At 40.5% G+C, this 24,965-nt stretch overlaps 1 pseudogene; it reads left to right on the plus strand.

The window, feature by feature from the left end:
- LOC128116799 (endoplasmic reticulum-Golgi intermediate compartment protein 2-like) overlaps positions 1–24,565 on the plus strand; it is a 33,850-nt pseudogene extending 9,285 nt beyond the window's left edge.
- The last annotated feature ends 400 nt before the right edge of the window (positions 24,566–24,965 follow it).

Genomic DNA, 24,965 nt, shown 5'->3' on the forward strand with positions numbered 1-24,965 from the left:
AATCCAGATTTTCTACTTCTAGGTATATAGCCAAAGCATATGAAATCTGTGTTCCCAACCAGTACCTGCACACTCATACACATGTGCTGTGGAACAATAATAACTAATAATGATAACTAATAAGTACACCCTTTGTACGCTGTAAAGATCTGTCACTCGAATTTGTTTAATAAAACACTGATTGGCTGATAGCCAGGCAAAAAGTATAGGCAAGGTGATCAAACTGAGGATGCTGGGAGGAAGAAGGATGGAGTCAGAGAATCGCCAGCAGACACAGAAGAAGCAAGACTGGCATGTCATGCTGAGAGAATGTACCAAGCTACATGGCAAAGCATAGATATAAATATGGGTTAATTTAAATGTAAGAGCTAGCCAGTAACAAGCCTGAGCTATCTGCTGGGCATTTGTAATTAATATTAAGCCCCTGTGCTGGTTATTTGGGAGCAGGTGGTTGAGATGGAAAAACTCCACCTACACATATGTGTTAGTATTTAGTCACTATAGCCAATATATGGGATAAACCTAAGTGTCCATCTCTAGATAAGTGGATAAAAAATGTGTAAGGAGATGTAGCCTTCAGGAGTTCTGCAGCTATGGGAATTATGTTCTTCCAACAGCCTGAATGAGTTTGAGGAGACCTTTGAGCACCAAAACGCCAAGAACACAAGCTACAGAGAATAGCACTCCCACTCATCTCTCCTGCATACAGCATCCTGTGGAGCCTGCTAGAGCCAGTGGGCTCTGAGAACATCACCTTTCAGCTCAGCACAGCTGTGCCAGCAATGCACTCCACAAATTAGTGTAGCTCTAAACTTTGGCCAGAGAAGCTTCTTTCTGAAGTTGGCAATAGTTAATGGAGCTATGGTTGTCTGCTCAAGATCAAGGCAGTCAACGTTCCAGAATATAAAGGGGAGGTTTTCACAAACCTTCACCCCTAAATGAGGAGCTATGGACAGCTGATGGCTTGTGGAGGAGGGAGCATTAGTTTTCTCTAAAAGAGCAGCTCCTTGTAGAATGACCATTCTCCAGTGGATGAGCCTACACCCTGGAAATATATTGGCTGCACAAATTGAAGTCAGTGTATTGTTTTTAAAAGGACATGAAGGTGCAAGGTAAGGAGGTGGAGTGGGTCTGGGAGGAGTTAAGGGAGAAGTGGGGAGGGGGTGAATACGAGTAAAATGCATTCTTGTGACATTCTTGTAGAATTCATTGAAGTAGTTTTGTATTTGAGCTGGCCAGATGACTCAGAGGGTAAGTGTGCTTGCCGGGCAAGCTTGATGAGCTGCCCTAGATCTTCATAACCCATAGAAATGTGGAAGAAAAGAACAAACTCCACAAAGCTGTCGTCTGACCTCAACACATGGGCCACAGTGTGTACAAACACACTAATAATTGTAGCTAGAGTTTTCCTGCCTGGCCCACAGTCAGGACAAATCTTTGTTACCCCGCCAGTCCCACAGCCGCTCAGACCCGACCAAGTAAACACAGAGACTTATATTGGTTACAAACTGTATGGCCGTGGCAGGCTTCTTGCTAACTGTTCTTACAGCTTAAATTAATCCATTTCCATAAATCTATACCTTGCCATGTGGCTCATGGCTTACCAGCGTCTTCACATGCTGTTTGTCATCATGGCGGCTGGCAGTGTCTCTCTGACTCAGCCTTCCACTTCCCTGCTGTATTCTCCTCCTTGTCCCGCCTATACTTCCTGCCTAGCCAATGACCAATCAGTGTTTTATTTATTGACTAATCAGCAACACATTTACCATACAGAACATCCCACAGCAAATAATCAATAATATAAATATTAAAAGAAAGAAATCTGCCATCTACAAAAACATGGGTAAATATAAAAGACATTGTGCTAAGGGAGATAACCCAGTGACAAAGAAATATTGTGTTGCACTTTATTTCAGCTTACAATTTCAGGCTACAGTCTGTCATAGCAGAGAAGGCACAGTGGGAAGAAATTGAAGTGGCTGGTTACATCATATCTACAGTCAAGACCAGAGAGGAACAAATTAATGCAACCGTACTTGTTCTCGGCTACCTTTTGCCATTCTTATACTACTGATTACCCACTGCCTAGGGAATAATATTGCTTACACTGGGCTGGATATTCCTATATCAATCAACAATCAAGACAGTCCTTCACAGGCATGTCTATGCCATGCCCACAACCTGATCCAGATAATTACTCATTAAGACTCTTGCTCCAAGATGGGCATAGTGGCACATGCCTTTAAACCCAGCACTCTGGAGACAAAGGCAGGCAGATCTCTATGAATTTGAGGCCAGCTTAATCTACATAGTGAGTTCCAGAATAGCCAAGGCTATACAGAGAAACTGTCTCAAAAAAAAGAAAGAACAACAACAACAAAAATTCCTGAAGCCATGTTGATATCCATGAGCCATGATGGCACCCAGTGCCATGTGGATGTCTGTGGTCCATGCTGCTGTTGCTGAAGGCCATATTGGGGTCAGTGGTCCTGCTGAAGCCAGAGGCTGAGTTGATGTTAGTGGTTTATACTGTCACAGGAGACCATGCTGAGGTCCATGGCACATGCTGCACAGGAGGCCATGTTGATATCTGTGGTCTGTGCTGTTGCTAGATACCATGTGGAAGTCTGTGATCTGTGCCCCTGACGACTATAAAGGACAAGGAAGCTTCTTTCTGTGGTGATATTGATGACTGTAGACTCACAGTTGAGAGAGACTTAGAAGGCTTCTGTGACAATCCCTCTCCCCACCTCCCAAAAAAAGTAACAAACTAAACAGAAAGCTGTGGCGATATTTTATTTGTGCTGAAATGTGATATTTTATTTGTATGTTAATAAATAAAGTTTGCCTGGAAATCAGAGGTCATAGTGAGCCATAAACAGAAGTCAGGCAGTGGTAGCACACACCCTTAATCCAATCACATGGCAGGCAGAGTCTCTGTGTGGTCGAGGACACAGTCAAGCATGGTGACACGAACCTTTAATCCCAGTACCAACCATAGAGGCCTGGAGGTCTGTATAGACAGGCAGTGACAAGGAAGTCATGTGGCTGGGCTTAGAGCCAATGAGAAGGCAGGACAGGAAGGCACAGGTTAGGCGGAAAGAAGGTCTCTCTCTCTGGGAAAGCTATGGCATGGTGGTAAGCTAAGGCTAGTCGTGGCTATTTGCTCTGATCTCTTTGGCTGTTACCTCTGTATTTGGCTCTGTGTTTCTTATTCAATAAGACTGCTTAGAAATTTGTCTACAGGAAGCCTTCAAAGAGAACTCCTAAAAATTGTAATAAGGATGCTCAAGTGTAGCTCTCCATAATAAATGGCTACTGGCAGGGATGTGGGGAATGACTCACTTTTCTTTAAGGGGCTGGCCACCAGGAGTTTGGCCATGCTCCAGTGACTATATGGACAACACAGATTGGACTTTTTAAAAATCTTTTTGGAGGGGAGGCCACACGGGTGGAGGCTGGACCTGGAAGGACTACAAGGTGAGGGTAATTGGGGTGCATTATGTGAAATTCACAAATAATCAATAAAAATATGTTTTAAAAATACTCTCTTCCCAGTTGATTTTAGGCTGTATCAAATTGACAGTTAAAACTAACCAGAACATCTATCATCTCACATACGGAATCTAAAAATGTCAAATTCATAGAAATAGAGTATAAGTGTGATTACAATGGACTAGGGCTGTGAAAGAAATTGGCAAGATTTGATCAAATGGTACAAAATTTCAATTGTTAAATGAATAAAGTCAGGATATTTAATGGGCAGCATGGTAAGTGTATTTAACAATAATGTATTATATACTTGAAATTTGCTAAGAAAAGTGATCCTCATCATTCTCACCACACTAAGTATAAATATAATTACCATATGAGGCAACAGATATGTTAATGGATAGATATTTCACAAAGTATGTGTTTATCAAAAAATCACATCATATACCTTCCAGGTATACAGTTTTTATTTGTAAATACCACTTCAGTAAGGCTGGGAGAAAGCATATGAAAGAAGCAAATACTAGTAGAAAATATTTACAAGTTACACATTTGAAAAAGAATACAAAAATTCTGCCAACCAGTCCCAGTGAACTTGAAGGCATGTTCTTCCTAGAGACTTCAGATAGAAATGAAATCCAGATAATATATTGATATTGATATATATGTGTGTAACACAAATTGCTAAATGGTCTTATTAATAAAAAAAAAACCTAGAGCCAGATATTGGCATGAAAGCTGAAAGATCAGAGAAGCAGAACAAGCCACAGCCAACCTCACCTCACCAGCTCCTCAACCGATCCTGTTTCCATAAATTCTCAGACTGAAAGCCTCTGAGTCCTCACCCCTGTGGGTCTCAGTTGAACTGCTGCTTAGTTCCTGTTTCCTCACACCTTATATACCGTCCTCCACCCAGCCACGTCACTTCCTGGGATTAAAGGCGTGTGTGCTTGCCAAGCAAAGGCATGAGATCTCAAGTGCTGGGATTAAAGGCATGTGCCACCTCTGCCTGACTCTGTTCCCAGGGTGGACTTGAACTCACAGAGATCCATACAGATCTCTGCCTTCCAAGTGATAGGATTAAAGGTGTGTGCCACCACTGTCTGGCCTCTATGTCTAATCTAGTGGCTGGCTCTGTCCTCTGATCCCCAGATAAGTTTATTAGGGTACACAATATATTGGGGTACACAATATATCACCACATATGTGTATAAAGTTGACTAAAATGATAGGAATCCCATTAACTGCTGGTGAGGAAAAGGAGTAAGTTTAACTCTCATATATTATTACTGGTGAGTAGGCAAATAACAGTGTCTTCTGAAAACCATTTGGAAGTTTAATTTACAAATTTTATAAAATTAAACAGAAATGTACTCTGTGGTCCAGCAATCCCACCTCTCCCAATTTGTGCAAAATAACTTAAAGTTTACATTCACAGTAAAAGTCATGTATAACTTTTATTGCTGTTTTATTTGTAATAACTAAAAATGGAAACAACATTGTAAATGGATAGATGATAATCCATGATTCAATAGAGTGCTAATCAGGAATGAGATTGAATACACTTGTGACATATACAATGAAGGTAAATTTAAAATGCATTATACTGAGTAAAAGAAGCTAAATTCAAAAAGCTATATAATGCAAAGCTCCACTTATAATATTCTAGATAACGCAAAACTATAGAGACATAAAAACATCAGTTGTTTCAATGATTGGGGTAGGGTTTGACTATAAAAGATAATTAAGAAATTTGGAGTTTGATATAACTTTTCATCTTATCTTGATTGTATTTGTAGATATATAACTCTATTTGCATGGAACATAGGGCAAAACATAGATTAATAGAAATGGGTTAATTTAGGATGTAAGAGCTAGCTAGCAAGAGGCCTGCCATAGACCATATAGTTTGTAAGTAATATAAGCCTCTGTGTGTTTAATTGGGTCCAAGCAGCTGCGAGACTAGGTGGGACACAGAAAAATTTCCAGTTACATTCTTCAGTTATTCTCCACCTTATATTTTGAGGCAAGATCTCTTAATGAACCTAGAGCTAGCCAATTCACCTAGCCAATTCATCTAGTCAGCTTGTTCCCACCAGGATTCCAGGAGGGCTGCCACACTCACTCTGGCATTGATGTGGGTGCTGGGGAATCTTAGTCCTCGAACTTGGGACACACTGAGCATTTCCCCAACTCACAACATTACTGTTTTTAATTATTTATTTTTATTTTATGTATATGAGTGTTTTGCTTGTGTGTATGTATGTGTACTACATGCATGCCTGGTGTCCTAGAGGCCAGAAGAGATGTCTGTTAGATACCCTGGAAATAGAGTACAGGTGTGTAAGAGTCAGTATAAGACCAGGGGATAGAACCTTGGTCCTCTGCAAGAGCATGGAGTACTCCTAACCACTGAGCCATCTTTCCAGCTTTGAACTTTTTTTTAATTAATTATATTGTTTTTTGAGACTGAGTTTCTCTGTATACAGTTCTGACTGTCCTGCAACTCCGTTTGTAGACCAAACTGGCCTCAAACTCAGAGACAGAGATCTGCCTGCCTCTGCATTTCAAGTGCTGGGATTAAAGATGAGTATCACCACCACCTGGCTTCTAGCTCTGAACTTCAATCTTGTATTTTGTATCTTAAATATGATATCTCTCTCTCTCTCTCTCTCCCTCCCTCCCTCTCTCCCTCCCTCCCTCCCTCTCTCCCTCTCCCTCTCCCTCCCTCTCTCTCTCTCTCTCTCTCTCTCTCTCTCTCTCTCTCTCCCTCCCTCCCTCCCTCCCTCCCTCTCTCCCTCTCCCTCTTTCACTCTGTTATGGGAATTCTGTCACTGGTCCAATAGCCAATTGAGAGGAGCATTTTGGTCAAAGAGGCAGTGTTTTCATTGGGGATGGATGTGACTGAGGGAAAGGCAGTCTTTTCAAGTGAGGAGTGAGCAAATGTGGGTCTAAGTGGTGACTTGTGACTCGGTTCAAGTTCCCCATTTGTTCTTTAATATTTGTGCACATATTTTGTTTGATAATAAACGGTTAAGAAATCATTTATCGCCAGGCAGTGGTGGCACACACCCGTAATCCCAGCACTTGGGAGGTAGAGGCAGGCAAATCTCTGTGAGTTCGAGGCCAGCCTGGTCTACAGAGCTAGTCCAGGACAGGCTCCAAAGCTACAGAGAAACCCTGTCTTGGAAAACCAAAAAAAGAAATCATTTATCATCTGGCACCCAATGTGGGACATAAACCCATGACCCTGAGATTAAGAGTCTCATGCTCTGAGTTGGCTGTTTGAAACCTGGGGCCTATGCAGGATCGCTTGACTCGGCCTGGGAGGAGGGGACTAGACCTACCTGGACTGAGTCTACCAGGTTGACCTCAGTCTGTGGGGAAGGCTTTGCCCTGGAGGAGATGGGAATGGGGGGGGGGGGGGCGTTGGGGGGAAGGTGAGGGGGACGGGAGGGGGGAGAACAAGGGAATCCGTGACCGATATGTAGAACTGAATTGTATTGCAAAATAAATTAAAATAAATTAAAAAAAAATGAAAAAAAAAAAAAAGAGTCTCATGCTCTACCAAACTGAACTAGCCCAGCTTTCAAATATTACCGGTGTTGGGCCCCATAAGGCCCAGGCAGAAGGTCCAGTGTAACTTCCCAAGCCTAGCTCCAGTTTGGCGACCTGTCCTGGGACATGACTTCCGCATACAAGTGACTCAGCACTACCCGACCTAGAATCGCCTCTGCCTAGTAACTGCTGAGATGGCATTATCTCATTGGCCCACTATCCTCACCTCATCTCCCCCCCACACACACACACCCCCACACCCCGTCATCCCAACCTATATAAGTTCACTCCTGATGCAATAAAGCTAGTTTCTGCTTCAACAAGACTCCCAGCCCAGTGTGCTGCTCACTGGGGGAATGGGGAGGTCTGGGCCATCTGACACTCAACATCCTACTCAGCCCCAGGGAGAGACAGGCTGGACTGCTCCTGCCTCCACCCTACCTGTTGGTCAGATCAACAAACTGGAAGACATTGACTGGCTACAGCCCACAACTGGATTAACAACTCAAGAACTAAGTAATTTATTTCACACCTTACAAGGTTACAAGTGCTTAAATAGTCCAAGAATATTATCAGTTGAAACTGAAAGAGAATTGGCTCTGGGAGAGAAAAAAATTATAGGATGCCCATGTGGATCACTTGGATCCAGAGATTGATCATATCCTAGTTATTCTACCTTCTGCCCATTCTCCTACTGGAATTCTTATGCAGAGAGAAGATAATATTCTAGAATGGATATTTTTGTCACACAAACAGAATAAAAAATTAAATACCTGTGTAGAAAAGGTTTCTGGAGGTGGAGGCGGCAGGGCTGCAGAGGCAGGCGGGCGGAGGCAGCGGGCAGTGGCCAAGACGCAGTTGTAATAAAGACCAGAAACTGAGCTATTAACCACCGAGGAGTTAGTGAAAACAAGCTCTTAATCAAGAGCTTGGAACAGGAACGCCTTTAATCCCAGCACCCGGGGAAGGAGCCATCTCCGTGGGACAAGACCAGAATGGATCTGAACACTCTGTCTGAGGCCAACCCAGGGCCCAGCTGCTGATCCTGCGAAACCCAACAACTTGGAGGTATTGGTGAGACTACACTGCTCAGCTGAAATCCATCTGGGAGAGGATTCAGAATCCTATAGTCTGAAGTCTGAGGAAACAAGATCAGCTGAGGAGTTGACGAATGAGCAAAATGTGACCTGAGAACACAAAAGAAGGCACCACCCAGCCACTGAACCAGATCACCAGAATGGTAAGTATACACTTCACCAACTGAGAACAGGTAAGCTCTCATCCCCAGCTCTCATCCCCAGTCTCTACTCCCTAGGCCCTACCTATCAGAGTCCCAGCGACCAGACAGCTAACTTTCCCTGCTCCCCCATAAAAAAAAAAAACAAACAACAAAAAAAAAAACTAACCCCTACGAACCTAACAACCACTGAAACCATAAGCACACCCTACACCAACTGGGAACAACTGCTCCCAGAGACAGAACCCACTAACACTGATTGGACTAAGCTGCTCCCGAAGAAACAGAGCCCAACAGCAACAATTTAACCAAGAACTCCTAGTGAACCAAGACTAAAAACTAGAACCTTCAGACACAGACACAGCCTGCACGGAGCAGAGGAAGATATGAGTAGACGCCAGTGCAAAAATACAGGCAACAACATAAAGACCTATATGACAACATCAGAACCTACCAATTCTACACCTGCAAGACCTGAACATACCAAGGCAGATGAAGCAGAAGAAATCAATCCTAAAAATGACTTTAAGAAGATGATAGAGGCCCTTAAAGAAGAAATAAAAAATTCCCTTAAAGAGGAAATAAAAAATTCCCTTCAAGAGGAAATGAAAATCTCCATTAAAGAAGAAATAAAAATTCCCTTAAAGAGGAAATGAAAAACTCCCTTAAAGAGGAAATAAAAAAAGTCCCTTAAAGAGGAAATAAAAATCTCCATTAAAGAGGAAATAAACATGAAACAAGGATGACTTGTCTGCTACTCACATCACCAGGGAGGCTACCTGGAAAACAGGACCCCAAGAAAGACACAGGGATCACCCAATGACAGAGAAATGGAATGAGATCTACATGAACAGCCTGGACATGAGTGGGGGTAATGAAAGGCGAGGGTTGAGGGAAAGAGAGCTTGGGGGAGCAGGAGATCCCAGCTGGATCAACAACAGAGAGGGAGAACAAGGAATGGGAGACCATGGTAAATAAAGACCACATGAGAATAGGAAGAAGCAAAGTGCTAGAGAGGCCCACAGAAATCCACAAAGATACCCACACAACAGACTGCTGGCAGTGGTCGAGAGACAGCCCGAACTGACCTACTCTGGTGATGGGATGGCCAAACACCCTAATTGTTGTGCTAGAAACCTCATCCAACTACTGAGGGATCTGGATGCAGAGATCCATGACTAGGCCCCGGGTGGAGCTCTGGGAGTCCAATTAGCGAGAATGAGGAGGGTTTATATGAGCGAGAATTGTTGAGACCAAGGTTGGATAAAGCACAGGGACAAATAGCCAAATGAATGGAAACACATGAACTATGAACCAATGGCTGAGGGGTCCCCACTGGATCAGGCCCTCTGAATGGATGAGACAGTTGATTGGCTTGATCTGTTTGGGAGGCATCCAGGTAGTGGGACCAGATCTTGTGCTCATTGCATGAGTTGGCTGTTTGAAACCTGGGGCCTATGCAGGATTGTTTGGCTCGGCCTGGGAGGAGGGGACTAGACCTACCTGGACTGAGTCTACCAGGTTGACCTCAGTCTGTGGGGAAGGCTTTGCCCTGGAGGAGATGGGAATGGGGGGGGGGGGGGGTTGGGGGGAAGGTGAGGGGGACGGGAGGGGGGGAGAACAAGGGAATCCGTGGCTGATATGTAGAACTGAATTGTATTGCAAAATAAATTAATTAAAAAAAAAGAAAAAAAAAGAGGAAATAAAATATTCCCTTTAAGAAATGGAAGAAAAAACAAACAAAAAATTGGAAGAAATCAAAGAAAGCCAAGAAAAAGTAATTAAACAGATGAAAGAAACATTCCAAGATCTGAAAAATGAAATTGAGACAATAAAAAAAAACACAAGCTGAGGGAATGCTGGAAATAGAAATCCTGACTAAACGAACAGGAACTACAGAAACAAGCATAACCAACCGAATGCAAGAGACGGAATAGAGAATCTCTGACACTGAAGACACAATAGAGAAAATAGATTTGTCAGTCAAAGAAAACACTAAAGACAAAAAAGTCGTAACACAAAACATCCAAGAAATTTGGGACACCATGAAAAGACCAAACCTAAGAATAATAGGGATAGAAAAGGAGAAGAATACCACTCAAAGGCACAGAAAATATATTTAACAAAATCTTAGAAGAAAACTTTCCTAACCTAAAGAAAGAAATACCTATGAAGATACAAGAAGCTTACAGAACACCAAATAGGCTGGATCCAAAAAAAAGTCCCCTCAACACATAATAATAAAAAAAACTAAACATACAGAACAAAGAAAAAATATTAAGAGCCACAAAGGAAAAAGACCAAGTAACATATAAAGGCAAACCCATCAGAATAACACCAGACTTCTCAATAGAGACTATGAAAGCTAGAAGGTCCTGGACAAATATTATGCAGACACTAAGAGACCATGGATGCCTTGCTTGCTGACCTTGATCTTGATATCCTCCCTGAGCTAATTCCCTGCCGGGTTCCACCCTCCTGAATGCTTAAGGGAAGTTCCTTGTCTGTGTATCCTGCATATTGGGCGTTAACAGCTTAGATGCAAGATTGCAAAACATCAGTAGCAAACTTCTGCCCTCTGGGGTTCTCCCATTGTGCTGAAAGCCTGTATTTAAGACCTCCTCCCTCCTTCAATAAACGGCATTCAGAAAAAAAAAAAAGATTAAGGAACAGATGGGAAGTATGCAGACTAGTTTATGCCAACTTGACACAAGCAAAAGTCATTTAGGAAAAGGGACTCTCCACTGAGAAAATGCCTCCACAAGATTGGGCTAGAGGTAAGGCTGCAATGCATTTTCTAATCAGTAATAAAGGTAAAAGGGCCCTGATCACTGTGGGTGATGCCACTCCAGGGCTGATGGTCTTGGGTGAAAGGAGGTCCTGGGTAAAAAAAAAAAAAAGCAGGCTGCACAAGTCAGGAAGAGCAAGCCAGTGAGCAGCACTCCTCCATGGCCTCTGCTTCAGCTCCTGCCTTTAGGTTCCTGTCCTGCTCCAGTACCTGTCCTGACTTCCCAATACTTACAAGCTGACATAAACCTTTTCCTCCCCAAATTAATTTTAGTCAATGGTGTTTTATCACAGCAATAAAAACCCTAACTAAAAAAAAAAAAGAAAGAAAAGAAAAGGTTTCTAAATCAATTCTAAATTGAGATTTCATCAGTTAACAGGAATGGATCCAACACAAATTGTAGTATCTTTTACTAATGCTGAAATCTCCTCTTTATGGACAGAAAATGAACATTGGCAAAGAGCTTGCAGTAATTTTTTGGGGGGGGAAAGATTAACAACAAATATCCCAAAAGCAAGAGACTTCAATTTATAAAAGAACCAATTGGGTCTTTTCTCACATTGTACAGGGAACACCAATATCTGGAGCCCCTACATTCTATACTGATGCAAATAAATCAGGAAATTTAAGTAAAGTGGCTCAAAGCCCTTATGATTTTGTTCAAAGGTCAAGATTATATGCTATTCTCATGCTATTAATGGATTTTACAGAACCTCTTAATATAGTTACTGACTCTCAGTATGCAGAAAGAGTTGTTTCACACATTGAAACTGCTGAACTTATTCCTGATGAGTCAGAATTAACTTCATTATTTATACAATTACAGTAACTAGTCAGGAATAGTTATATATAAAACACATATCAGAGTCCATATGGATCTGCCAGGCCCTCTAGCACAAGGTAATGATGAAATTGATCAGTTATTAATAGGAAATGTGATCAAGGCCTCAGAATTTCATGCAAAAACATCTTGTCAATAGCAAGGGGTTGAAAAGGATTTTTTCATCACTTGGCAACAACCCAAGAAAATTATAAGGAAATGTCCTACTTGTTCCTTGTATAACCAAACTCCACTACTGCAGAGATTAACCCAAAGGGTACTCAAAGAAATGAAATTGGGCAAGTGGATGTGTTTCATTTTGCAAGTTTGGAAAATTAAAACATGTACACCATACCATGGATACATATTCAGGATTTCAATAGGCAACTGCTTTAAGTTCTGAAAAGGATGATTCTGTAATTACACATCTATTAGAAGTTATGGCCATCATGGGAATACCTGTGCAGATTAAGACTCACAATGCTCCAGCATATGTCTCTAGTAAAATGAAACAGTTTTTTTTGCATATTACAACATAAAGCATATTACAGGTATACCACAAAACCTTACAGGACAAGCAGTTACAGAAAGATCTAATTGCACTCTAAAAGATATGCTTAATAAACAAAAAGTGGTAATAATGACCCCTAGAGACAGATTGCACAATGCTTTATTGACTTGAAATTTTTTAAATGTTAATGAAAAGGGAACAACAGTTGCAGAGAGACATTGGATAATGGAAAAAAAAAACACTGAACTAAATCAGCTGGTATACTTTAAAGATGTGTTGACCTCAGAATGGAAACTAGGATATGTGTTACATTGGGGAAAAGGTTTTGCTTTTGTTTCCACAGGAGAAGAAAAACTATGGATACCATCAAAATTAATAAAGATTCAATTCAAACAGGAGATTGATGAGGAGAGGTGTGGTGATATATTGTGTACCCCAACAAAGCTTGCCAGAGGATCAGAAGATGGAGCCATCCCCTAGATTAGACATAGAGGCCAGACAGTGGTGGCACACACCCTTAATCCTATCACTCGGGAGGCAGAGATCATCTGGATCTCTATGAGTTCAAGGTCACACTGGAAACAGAGCCAGGAAGTGGTGGCACACACCTTTAATCCCAGGAAGTGACAACAGGACAGAGAAAGGTATATAAGGCATGAGGAAACAGGAACTAAGGCAGTTCAGCTGAGACCCTTTTGGGCGAAGACTTAGAGGCTTTCAGTCTGAGGATTGGTAAAGTTGGTGAGGTAATAGGTGGTGACTGTGGCTTGCTCTGCTTCTCTGATCTTTCAGCTTTCACCCTAATATCTGGCTTTGGGTTTTTTAATTAAAAAGACCATTTTAGATTCAAACAACAGAGAGGTGATAGTTCATCAACTGCTGTGGTGATTCAACCTAACGAAAGGGAAAATTCGACAAATTAGGGTTGGGGCGGGGATTTGTTTTTGTCTTTCCAGGAAAATAAAAACATCCAACTGAGGAATCTAAAAACCTGTGGACAAATGAAGCATTGAAAAAAGAAGGTAGAATCATCCAGAAAAAATTACCAAGAAAAGGAGTAATCTGGCCTAATGGTATAGAATGCTTCCTACAAGGTAAAGTTTCATAAACCTTTCAAAATGTCTGTTTTTCTGATTTCTACAGACATGATAAACAGGTAGTCTTTATGTAGTTCTGACTCAATTAAAAACTAAAGCTGGATTTGGAGTTGGAGTGTGGCTCTCTCCTTCTCTAAACCCAAGAATGTTTGTTAAAAGAAAATTCAAAGTCTCCATCTCATATCAGAAGAGCCACCTGGTATGGGACAGAAGAAAACCAAAATCTAGGGACTATTATGTTGTCACTAATCTCATACACTTCAAATTAATTTTGACTCTTTAAAACTTTTCTTATGGTATAAATGCTATCTCAAAATTTAAACTTTCTGTTTTGATATTAATGATATTATAAAGTACTAACTAATTCTAACCTTAGGTTTCATGTAGTTTCTTATATGTGATTTCAGGCCTGAATTTAAATGGATATTTAAGAATTAAGACTGAATATCCTGGATGTATTTAATAGATCATGGTCTTTTAACATCCCTAAGATTTGCAGCATATGGCATTTAATATGTTTAAGTTTTCTACAGTGAATGATAAACATTCCTAACAGTGATCTCTGAAGTTACTAAAAAATTGATGGGGCCCCTCAATGATGATTCTACCTGGATTGTGATAATGCCACTAAGCCAAACTCCACACAAAGATCAGCTTTGGACTACAAACTACTCAGGATAATTCCAAGGTGGCTAGCTGAAATGGCCCATCCTCATGTACTACGCCAGTCAGAACTTCAGATAAGCCCTACACTTTCCCATCACTCAGAGACTGGCAACAAATGATACAGCTAGCTCTCCCAGGACTGACCACTGTTTTGGTTTTTTCAGGGTCCCCTAGAGATGCTGTCACCCCACAGACAGCAGGAAGTAATTTTTAAGAAAACAGTGCCCACATTCCCAAGAGGTGGGGTGGGTAGTTTTGGGTCTTTCACTGGGTTTTGGATATTTGTGATCATGTAGGGGGGGTTGGTTACAAGTTGTTATTGGATATGGTCAAAAAAAGCGGGGGATAGATATGATAAATAAAAATGTAGATTATTGAATCTACTTTCTAACTAAAAAGCAACTACTAGTCTTAAATAATTTACATTGGTATGGATTTTTGTATATTGATAGAAATTTAAGGTTATTTTTATTATACTGTGTATATGTTTCTACTTCTGCTTAAGATCTTTTTTGTATATTGTTACAAATTTGAGGTGAAGCTGGCAGTGGTGGTGCATGCCCTTAATCCCAGCACTCAGGAGGCAGAGGCAGGTGGATCTCTGTATGTTCGAGGCCAGCCTAGTCTACAAAGCAAGTTCCAGGACAGGCTCCAAAGCTACATAGAGAAACCCTGTCTCAAAAAACAAAAAACAAACAAAAAGAAAAAAACAAATTTGAGGTTATTGTCCTTGTACTATACATCTGTTTCTATTTTTGCTTAAGGTATTACCTATATAGCTCGGACCTATACAGCTTGTTTAATTATGCAATGTGAAGTTTTAGTCCTTAAAAGCTATTTAGGATAATAAAGAAATATAGGCTAATAGTCATCCATAACCATCAAACTTATAGTCATGTTAGTTAGGTTTTCTAGGCATACAGAGATATATTTCAGATAGATAGGTAATCTTCAAACACTTTAAAGACCTACAGAATATGGCATTTAAAATGTTTTAATAACTTAGACTTTTCTCATCATGAGATGTGTCTGCCCTAGCCCCCTAGCCTGCACTGATCTACTTCTAAAGAGGATGATGGGCATTGAAGAAACTCCATATGGAGTTTGCTTTCTTTGTGCCATAAGCTAGCCATTAGGGCAAGAAACTATCCTTGCCTCAAGTGCTGACAGTACCCTGTCCAAACTGGACCAGCAGGACACAAAGAAAAGCAACTGCTGAGCTTTGCCCAGACAGGGTAGGACAGTCCTTCAAAATTTCCTGCTTCTGAAAAAAGTCTGTCAGATATTCTAGGCCTGTAGGCCAAAGATGATTGACCCAACATTGCAGAGGAATATTGGGTGACTGTCTAGGCAGCCACCTGTTTCTGTCATTTCTCACTTTTTTTTTTTTGGAATTCATTTGTTTGCACTTCCTGCTTACTCAGGTAATACAACTTCTTTCTCAGGTCTTTGATGGGGCTGAAGACTAGACAGTTACAGTTATAGTTCTCCTGAATCTTGGCAAAAAAGCATATTAGGTATAAAACTTTGGACTCTTCAGGAAAGGACAGATAATGGAGTATTCTCTATAAATTCTTCAATTACTTATGGACTGGACAATGAGAATGTGTTTCTTAGTTGATATGTTTCTTGTTGTATGTAGTTTCATTTTGTTAAGGTTATTACCTTTCTTTTCTATTTGGACAATATTTGATAATGATTCTTATTGTATATAGTTTTATTATGTTAGATTTAGAACCTTTCCTTCTTAATTAGACAAAAATGGGGGAAATGGTACTGGAATGGTCCACTAGCCAATTGAGAGAAGTGTTTTGGCCCAAGAGGTGGGGTTTTCATTGGGGATGGACGTGACCAAGGGAGAGGTGGTCTTTTCCAGTGAGTAGCGAGTAGTGGCAGATGTAAGCAGTGATTTGTGACTCAGTTCAGTTTTCCCCATTTGTTCTTTAATATATGTGCATGGATTTTGTTTGATAATAAATGGCAAAGAAATCATTTATCATCTTTCTCTCCCTCTCCTTTCCCCTCTCTCTCCCCCACCCACCTCTCTCTCTCTCTCTCTCTCTCTCTCTCTCTCTCTCTCTCTCTCTCTCTCTCTCTCTTCCTAAGGTTTCACTTTATAGTCCAGGCTTGCCTTGAATTCAAGATACTTCTGCCTAAACCACCCAAGTGCTGGTATTATGGGCATACACAACCACTCCCAGGCCCAAGTTTTTATGACAATACTATAGCTCAACAATCCTTACTAAGTTAGGGACAAGAAATGGTGGAAGGGGGTATAATTGAAAGTATAGTCTGTGAGCTCAAAGCAGCTACTGAGTTTGACAATGAACCATGATTTGCATCTTTTCACATGACTTCTCCTCTACCAGAATTTCCTTTTCCAATTTCTCTGCCTGACATTGAGTATGTACATCAAATATTTGGCAAAGCATTTCTCACCTTTCACTATTTCTCCACCCTCTCCTTCATTTCTCCAATCAAACAGTCACCTCACATACCACTCCTATACTTAGTCCATAGTCAAAGTTAGCTACTTTATCCCTGGTACTTTCATAGCATCTTATACCCCTCTGTCACAACCATTCTGGCATTAATTACAAATATTTGTCTTTATTTGTAATTAATTATAAATAATTGTCTTTCTCATTGGACCTATGACTCCTTGGAAGCATGGATTATATGTCTTTTTTTATCTCTAGAGTCTAATAGAGAGAATGGTGAAAAGCAATCAATAAGTATTTGGCAAATGAGTAGCAAAATGGAGCTTCTAATATGAGCCTAAGTTTTTGAAAAGATACTAATTGCAATTGTGGAAATAACTATATACAGGGCACAGTTACTTTGGTACAATGTAAATAGAATTCTATTATGAGACATTTTTGCTTCATTTCTTAATCAGTTAATTATTCCATACAAGTTGTTTATTTTCATTTTTAAACAATAGATGAACAAAGTCTCTGAGGAGCAGACGGGTCTATTTACTAAGGATGTTCAAGTACATCCTAGCTTGAAGGGAAAGATGACTCATAAAAGAAAAACAACAGTAACTGAAAGAGGAGTGAGTCACCTGTAATAGCCACCCACAGAACTGCAAGGAAACAAATATGTTACATTCAACAAGCAAGGGAAATCAATGATGTTCTTTATGGTAAAATGTTAAATACATGAGATACCAATCTATAAAAACTATACTTCTTTTGGCTTAAAGTAAATCAATCTATGTTAGTAGATATGTCTCAACGTCTCCTCGCTTATACAATACACTATTGTAGAATACTTTCATATTTCCTCATTATTTTATATATAAATATATGAAAGTGAACCCTATTCTCCCCAACCCTATTCTCCTTGCATATCATATCCTAACCTCTCTGTCCAGACAGACCCTGTGCATTTTGTGCCAAGGTATAGCTGTAGCTGGGGTTTTCCTGCCTGGCCCACAGTCAGGACAAATCTCTCTCACCTGCCAGTCCCACAGCCGCTCAAACCCGACCAAGTAAACACAGAGACTTATATTGCTTACAAACTGTATGGCCGTGGCAGGCTTCTTGCTAACTGTTCTTACAGCTTAAATTAATCCATTTCCATTAATCTATACCTTGCCACATGGCTCGTGGCTTACCGGCATCTTCACATGCTGTTTGTCATCGTGGCGGCTGGCAGTGTCTCTCTTTCTCAACCTTCCACTTCCCAGCTTTATTCTCCTCCTTGTCCCGCCTACTTTTCCTGCCTAGCCAATGGCCAATCAGTGTTTTATTTATTGACTAATTAGCAACACATTTGCCATACAGAACATCCCACAGCATATAGCCTTGTCTCCCTTATCCTTTCTCCCATCCACATAACCTCCTCAAACCCCTAGGTCTATCCCAGGTGTCACATCAGTGCTCTCACCTAATCTGGCCACCCCTGCTTATGCTGCTCCCCACCTACAGGCCCCTCACGTGTCCCACGCAATCTCTCTGCCTAGCCTCGCACTAGGGTCTCCTGAACATCTTGCATTAGGGTCTGACATGGTGAGTCCAACAAATCCTCCCCTCCACAAACTCTCTTCAACCCCCAGATCCACCCCCCAAACTCCAGGCTAGGATCACAATGCATACCCTACATGTCAATCCAGTCCCCTGAGTCCACCTGACTTTCTTTCACTTAAACTATATCCAACCCTTAGGCCCAGCCCAGCCCACACTCTATGTGCTCTCTGTGCTCCTCCCCAAACTACTGTGTCCATTTCAGACACAGGACCGAAAGAAGATGTCCATGTGCCCAGATTTCATCACAAAAATACAACCAATATGAAAGATCAAGGCAGTATCTTAGACTTCATCAAAGAACTCAGAGTTTAAAGAAGATACAAAGAAACAGCTAATGAACTTAAAGAAAATAATAATTGTCTGAGTGATGATCAAGAAAGCATAAACATAAAGCTAGAGGAAATGACAAAAGCAATCCAGAATTTGAAAAGAGAATTCGATAAAGAGAAACATTGAAAAGAACTCAAGCTGAAATGAAGATAGAATTGAAAAACCCAATAACTCAAGTAGGAAACTCAAGGGAAAGCCTTCCAAGTTGAATGAAACAAGAAGATAAAGATCAGGACTTGAAGATAAAGTTGAGGATCTAGACTAAATAAGCAAGGAATATGAAAAAAGTACTTCTAAAAACATAGGAAAAGAATTTTCAGGAAATGTAGGACACCAAGAAAAGATCAAACCTTCAAATTATAAGTATCGATGAGGGAGAAGAATCCCAGGTCAATGGCATAGACGAGACCTTCAGCAAGATCATGGAAGAAAACTTCTCCAAACTAAGAAAAAGCACACTCATACAAATACTTAACATACAAAAACACACTTAACACCAAATAGACAAGACCAAAAAAGAACATCTCTACAGCATATCATAGTTAAATCACTAAGTATATAAAACAGAGAAAGAGTATTAAAAGCTTCAAAGATAAAACACAAGTCACATAATAAAGGAAAGCCTGTCAGAATAATAGGTGATTCTCAATGGAACCTTTGAAACCCAGAAGAGTCTGGAGCAAAGCATCCCACGTCCTAAAAGACCATAACTGTCAATCTACACTACTGTGTGTAGCTGGAGTTTTCCTGCCTGGCCCACAGTCAGGACAAATCTCTATCACCTGCCAGTCCCACAGCAGCTCAGACCCGACCAAGTAAACACAGAGACTTATATTGCTTACAAACTGTATGGCTGTGGCAGGCTTCTTGCTAACTGTTCTTACAGCTTAAATTAATCCATTTCCATTAATCTATACCTTGCCACATGGCTCGTGGCTTACCAGCATCTTCACATGCTGTTTGTCATCGTGGCGGCTGGCAGTGTCTCTCTGACTCAGCCTTCCACTTGCCAGCTTTATTCTCCTCCTTGTCCCGCCTACACTTCCTGCCTAGCCAATGGCCAATCAGTGTTTTATTTATTGACTAATTAGCAACACATTTGCCATACAGAACATCCCACAGCACTTCCCCTTTTTTTTTTTTCAAAAAGGAAGGTTTTAACCTTAACAAAGTAAAATTACATATAATTTGGGAATTTGGGCGTAGCTTCTCTTACTACTTCCTGCTGGAGGGGGGCGCTGTATCTTATGGGGAAACAAAGAAAATTTTAGGATTATGGAATAGTCCATGAGGCTGTATCGTCTGAGCCAGATGCCTTCAAACCGTTCTGGATGTTGGATCATCTGGGCCATGGTGTCATCGGAGACTTTCAGGGGGTCTTGGCTGGTCAAACCTGATGTATCTTAATCTGTAACAAATCCATAGCCTCTGGCTTTCTGTGGGAACAAAAGCAGAGTCTCCTTTCCAAAGCAACATATCCTTATATCCAAATTTTGAAGTCATGGTATCTTTAAAATATACATATTGGTTTAACTCAACATCTTTTATGATCAAATGTTTTTCTGCAGTTAAAAATCCCAAAGACAACACAATCCAGATTCTCTGTGTAATATTCATCTTTACGTGGCTTATTTTTTATATTAGTTTTACTGTCTCTTTAAAGACTTTATTTTTTAAAACTATGTATTTGTTTCTATAACTCTATATATCACCTTTTTTGTCTCTTTCAAGCCTACGTATCTTTTACACACATTGTAAACTATTACATCTGAATCTGTCTTATTGTGAATCTATTGCCTTAAACTGCAGCAGCTGTGGCTGCTGGCTCCACCCACCTTACTTCCCAACATGGCAGTGTTACCTTTTCCACCAGCTCTGGGAGCTATCGTGGGTCTATGCTTTTATCCAAGCAGTGTGTAGTCCAGAAACCTCTTTTTTTGTTTTGTACCAGCAAAGGCTAAATCCACCAAGCAGCTTAATGTGCCACTTGCAGAGGCCTCATTCCCGCCAAACTGCAGGTCGAGTGCACACACTAGGAACCCACAAGTAGCTCAAACCGGGAGCTGCCGCCCATTTGAGAGAGACAATTAGGAACTGTTTTTAGCTCCGTTTTAGAATCTTTTCTCAGGTTTTAGGTGGAAACTCTTGCCACCACGTTGGGCGCCATTTGTAGCTGGAGTTTTCCTGCCTGGCCCACAGTCAGGACAAATCTCTATCACCTGCCAGTCCCACAGCAGCTCAGACCCGACCAAGTAAACACAGAGACTTATATTGCTTACAAACTGTATGGCTGTGGCAGGCTTCTTGCTAACTGTTCTTACAGCTTAAATTAATCCATTTCCATTAATCTATACCTTGCCACATGGCTCGTGGCTTACCGGCATCTTCACATGCTGTTTGTCATCGTGGCGGCTGGCAGTGTCTCTCTGACTCAGCCTTCCACTTGCCAGCTTTATTCTCCTCCTTGTCCCGCCTACACTTCCTGCCTAGCCAATGGCCAATCAGTGTTTTATTTATTGACTAATTAGCAACACATTTGCCATACAGAACATCCCACAGCAACTGTGCCAAACAAAACTACCTGCTATAGTTGAAGGAGAAAGAACTTTCCATGATATAAAAAAAAAAAAAAACAGCCTTTAAAAATCACATCCAGCAGACCAAAACTAAAGAAAACACAGGAAGCAATATTTCTGGATGAAAAGAGGAACAAGCACAGCTAAAAGATTGTAGAAAGAAAACAGACAAAGCCATAATTACTTAAACACAAAATACCCCGAGAACACAACACCAAAAACCAACAATACAATAACTACAACCAACATATACATTCTAGTAATATCTTTAAATATGAATGGCCTCAATTCTCCAATCAAAAGACACAGACTGAATGAATGGATCAAGAAACAATAGCTGTCTATTTGTTGTCTAAATGAAACAAATCCTAGCTTTAAACATAGGCAGCACTTTAGAGTGAAAGGATGGATGGACAAAAGTACTCCAATCAAATGGGACCAGGAAAGCAAGCAAGCCCTGCTATTCTAATATCTGACAAAAGAGATTTAAAAGTAAAACTAATCAGAAGAGATAAAGAAGGACACTTCTTTAGCTTCCTGGCTACAAATATTCAGATGTTAGTATACAAAGTGGAGTAACTACAGAAAACAGGAGAGTAAAAAGGGATCATATTAGGGAAGCAATAGAAATGGAAATAGCAGTATGCAAATTATTTGAATGGGAAAAATGAAGGGGTTTTAATTAGAGAGAGGAAGAGTAACAAATACAGAAGAAGGAGGGGGGATGGTGAAATAACTGTAAGGATGTCTGAAAAAATCATAAAGAATCATTATTATCTATTTATCTAAAATTACATATCATACATACATACATATATACATACATACATATATATATACATGTATACATTGTTATTCATTTTCCCATCCATGCTAATAATGAATGGTTCACCCAAGAGCCAAAACACACACACACACACACACACACACACACACACACACACACAAACCAAACACCAGGCATGAGAAGCCTCCTTTTGAGTTGTAGATGAGAGCTGTCCAAGAGACTCCCAAAATATTGTAGGCTATTGTTGTTGCCCTTGATTGCCTCCCAGAGACTGAAGGTGAATCCATATTACTGAAGACACCAACTTACTTCAGGACACAGAACCTAGAAAATCAGAACTGGATCTGACCTGAAAGCCTCCTCCCTGAGGAGCTTTTATGTTACCAGTAGGTGCCTTGCAAGCTTCCAAGAAAGGGAAGCAAACAGCAGTCCTCCCCAACTATGCTGTCTATGAACTACAACAATGACCAGCATGACACAATAACACTAAGGATGCAGTAGTGGCATGCATACCTTTGTGGTAACCAACAGCTCTCTAATTGGACTTAAGACCTTCTTAATAACAAGAGGGAAATCATGCCTGGTCCTGGAAACCTAACCAGTTACCCATGGCTAGTGAAGTCATAGATCTCAGAGGAGAACCTACAACCATCATGTTACTAAACCAGCATAATCTTTAACTATATCATAAATATTTGTCCTTTTCCCTACAGATAAATATAGATATCACCCCTCATCAAGGAAACATCTCTTTGTAACAGGAGACCATTACAAAAAAAAAAAAACCACAACCAATCAAAATTCAAAGAACAAGAGATTGTTTGATGCCAGCCCCAACTGATCTGTCTACAACACAACTCCTGTGCCGAAGGCTTAGAGATCAGAGCAAAAGGGGAGTGGGCAGAAAAATTGTAAGAATCAGAGGAATAGGAAGTTTGCTGTGAAGGTCGGGTTTCCTAGAAATGCCAGAGAAGCTCTACCTGTGAAGTCTCACCAACATGACTGCTTACATAAGACCTGAACAAGGATGACAAGGAACTATAGGCAACCAGCAAATGCTGAAAGCAGAGAAATCGTCTCCTCCCAGGAAAAGCCCCACAGTTGGTTACCCAATACCAAATGGTTAGTCCTGAAATCATATACATATATACATACAAGTAACATGTTATAGACTGAGAAGGTTGAGTTTATATATTGTGTTATGATATAAAACACAACAATTAAAGAAAAAGAGGCCATGAATTTGAGAGAGATCGAAGGGGTCACATTGGAGGGGTTGGAGGGAAAAAAGGAAAGAGGGAAAATGATGTCATTATATTTTAATTTCAAAAAATAAAAAATTATTTTTAAAAAAGTAAAGGTATAATTCCATAAATAAAATTATAGGTATAAACAATCATAATGATCTGGGCTTCTGTGAAACATAGTGGCCAGCTGGGACAGTAGCACAAGGACCTACATGATGGAAGGAGAAAACTGACTCCCGCACGCAGATGGTTCTCTAACCTCTAAATGTGTGTCATGGCAAGTGTGTGCCCCACCCCAATAAATCATGACTATATGAAGGAAGAGGGAGGTTTTCCTGAAGATGAGGTGACTGAGTTGGGGGGTAAAAAACAACTTAAGTTTGGTGAAGGAGTTGAATGCTGTTGCCAAGGTTCCTGACAACTATGTAAAGATGTCAGCCAGTTGGGTGACAGTTTCTCTAATAGCATTTACCACTGTGGCTTTATTAACAACAATGGAATTCTCAGTGTATCGAGATACATGGCTGAAGTACAAATATGAAATAGACAAAGACTTTTCTAGCAAGTTGAGAATCAACATAGATATGTCTGTTATCACGAAGTGCCAGTATGTTGGAGCAGATGCACTGGATTTAGCAGAGAAAATGGTTGCATCCACAGATGGTCTAGTTTACGGATCAGTAGTATTTGACCTTTCGTCACAGCAGAGAGCATGTTACAGCTGACTCAGAGTAGGCTGCAGAAGAGCATTCATTTCAATATGTGATATTCAAAAGTGCTTTTAAGGCACATCAACAGCACTCCCACCAAGGGAAGATGATTCATCACTCTCTCCAGATGCATGCAGAATCCATGGTCATCTGTATACCAATAACGCAGCACGGAATTTTCACATAACTGTGAGCAAGGCAATCCCACTTCCTCTAGGACATGCACATTGGGCAGCACTTGTCAACCATGATTCTCACAGTATTTCTCACAGAATAGATCATTTTTCTTTTGGGGAGCTTGTTCCAGGAATTATTAATCCTTTGGATGAATCTGAAAAAAAAAATGGCTATAGGTGACAACCAGATGTTGAAATATTTCATTGCAGCTGTGCCAAGAAAACCTACAAACATACAAGATTTCAGCAGACATCCATCAGTTCTCTGCAACAGAAAGGGAACAAGCATGCTCCAGGCAACCATGAAGTCTCTGGAACATACACGAAATGCTATCTCAGTTCTCTCAGCTAACAGCTCTTTGCCAGGCTTTGCGGATTCTTTTCAACAGTAGGCACATTACATGGAACTGGAAAATTATAGTAAAAATAATTTGTTGTCATTTCAGACTTGGATCCTTCGAGCTCATCTATTCTGTGCTGTTTGTTGATGGCCACACAGACAACCACTTACCTTTTTAGAAAATAATACATATTAGCACCTCCTGAGTGGAGAAAAAAAAACCTTTGCCTGAAACATAATACCTTCTAAATAATAAAATGTTGAACAATATATTCAAAGAAAATATGAGAACCTGAAAACAAGCTTATTTTTAAAAGAAAGAAAAAAGGAAAAAAAAAAACACAGACTGAAGTCCTGTCTTTGTTGTGTCTGTTACACAAGTCCTAGGAGAAATTATGCTGCTAATGGTGAGTCAGCCCAGGCAAAGTGACTGGTGAACACTCACGGCAAATGGAAAGCAGAGCCTGGAGGCAGAAGTGAAGCCATATTTAAAGAAAGGGGTGTTGATAAATGCAAATGTATGCATATTTTTGTTTTTAGAAAATGATGTCGGAATAAAATGTGTAAAACATAAAAAAAAATCACAATGAGAGTTG

Source organism: Peromyscus californicus, unplaced genomic scaffold (assembly GCF_007827085.1).
Source record: "Peromyscus californicus insignis strain IS unplaced genomic scaffold, ASM782708v3 Scaffold_10__1_contigs__length_136768540, whole genome shotgun sequence".
In the NCBI taxonomy this organism is placed as follows: Eukaryota; Metazoa; Chordata; class Mammalia; order Rodentia; family Cricetidae; genus Peromyscus; species Peromyscus californicus.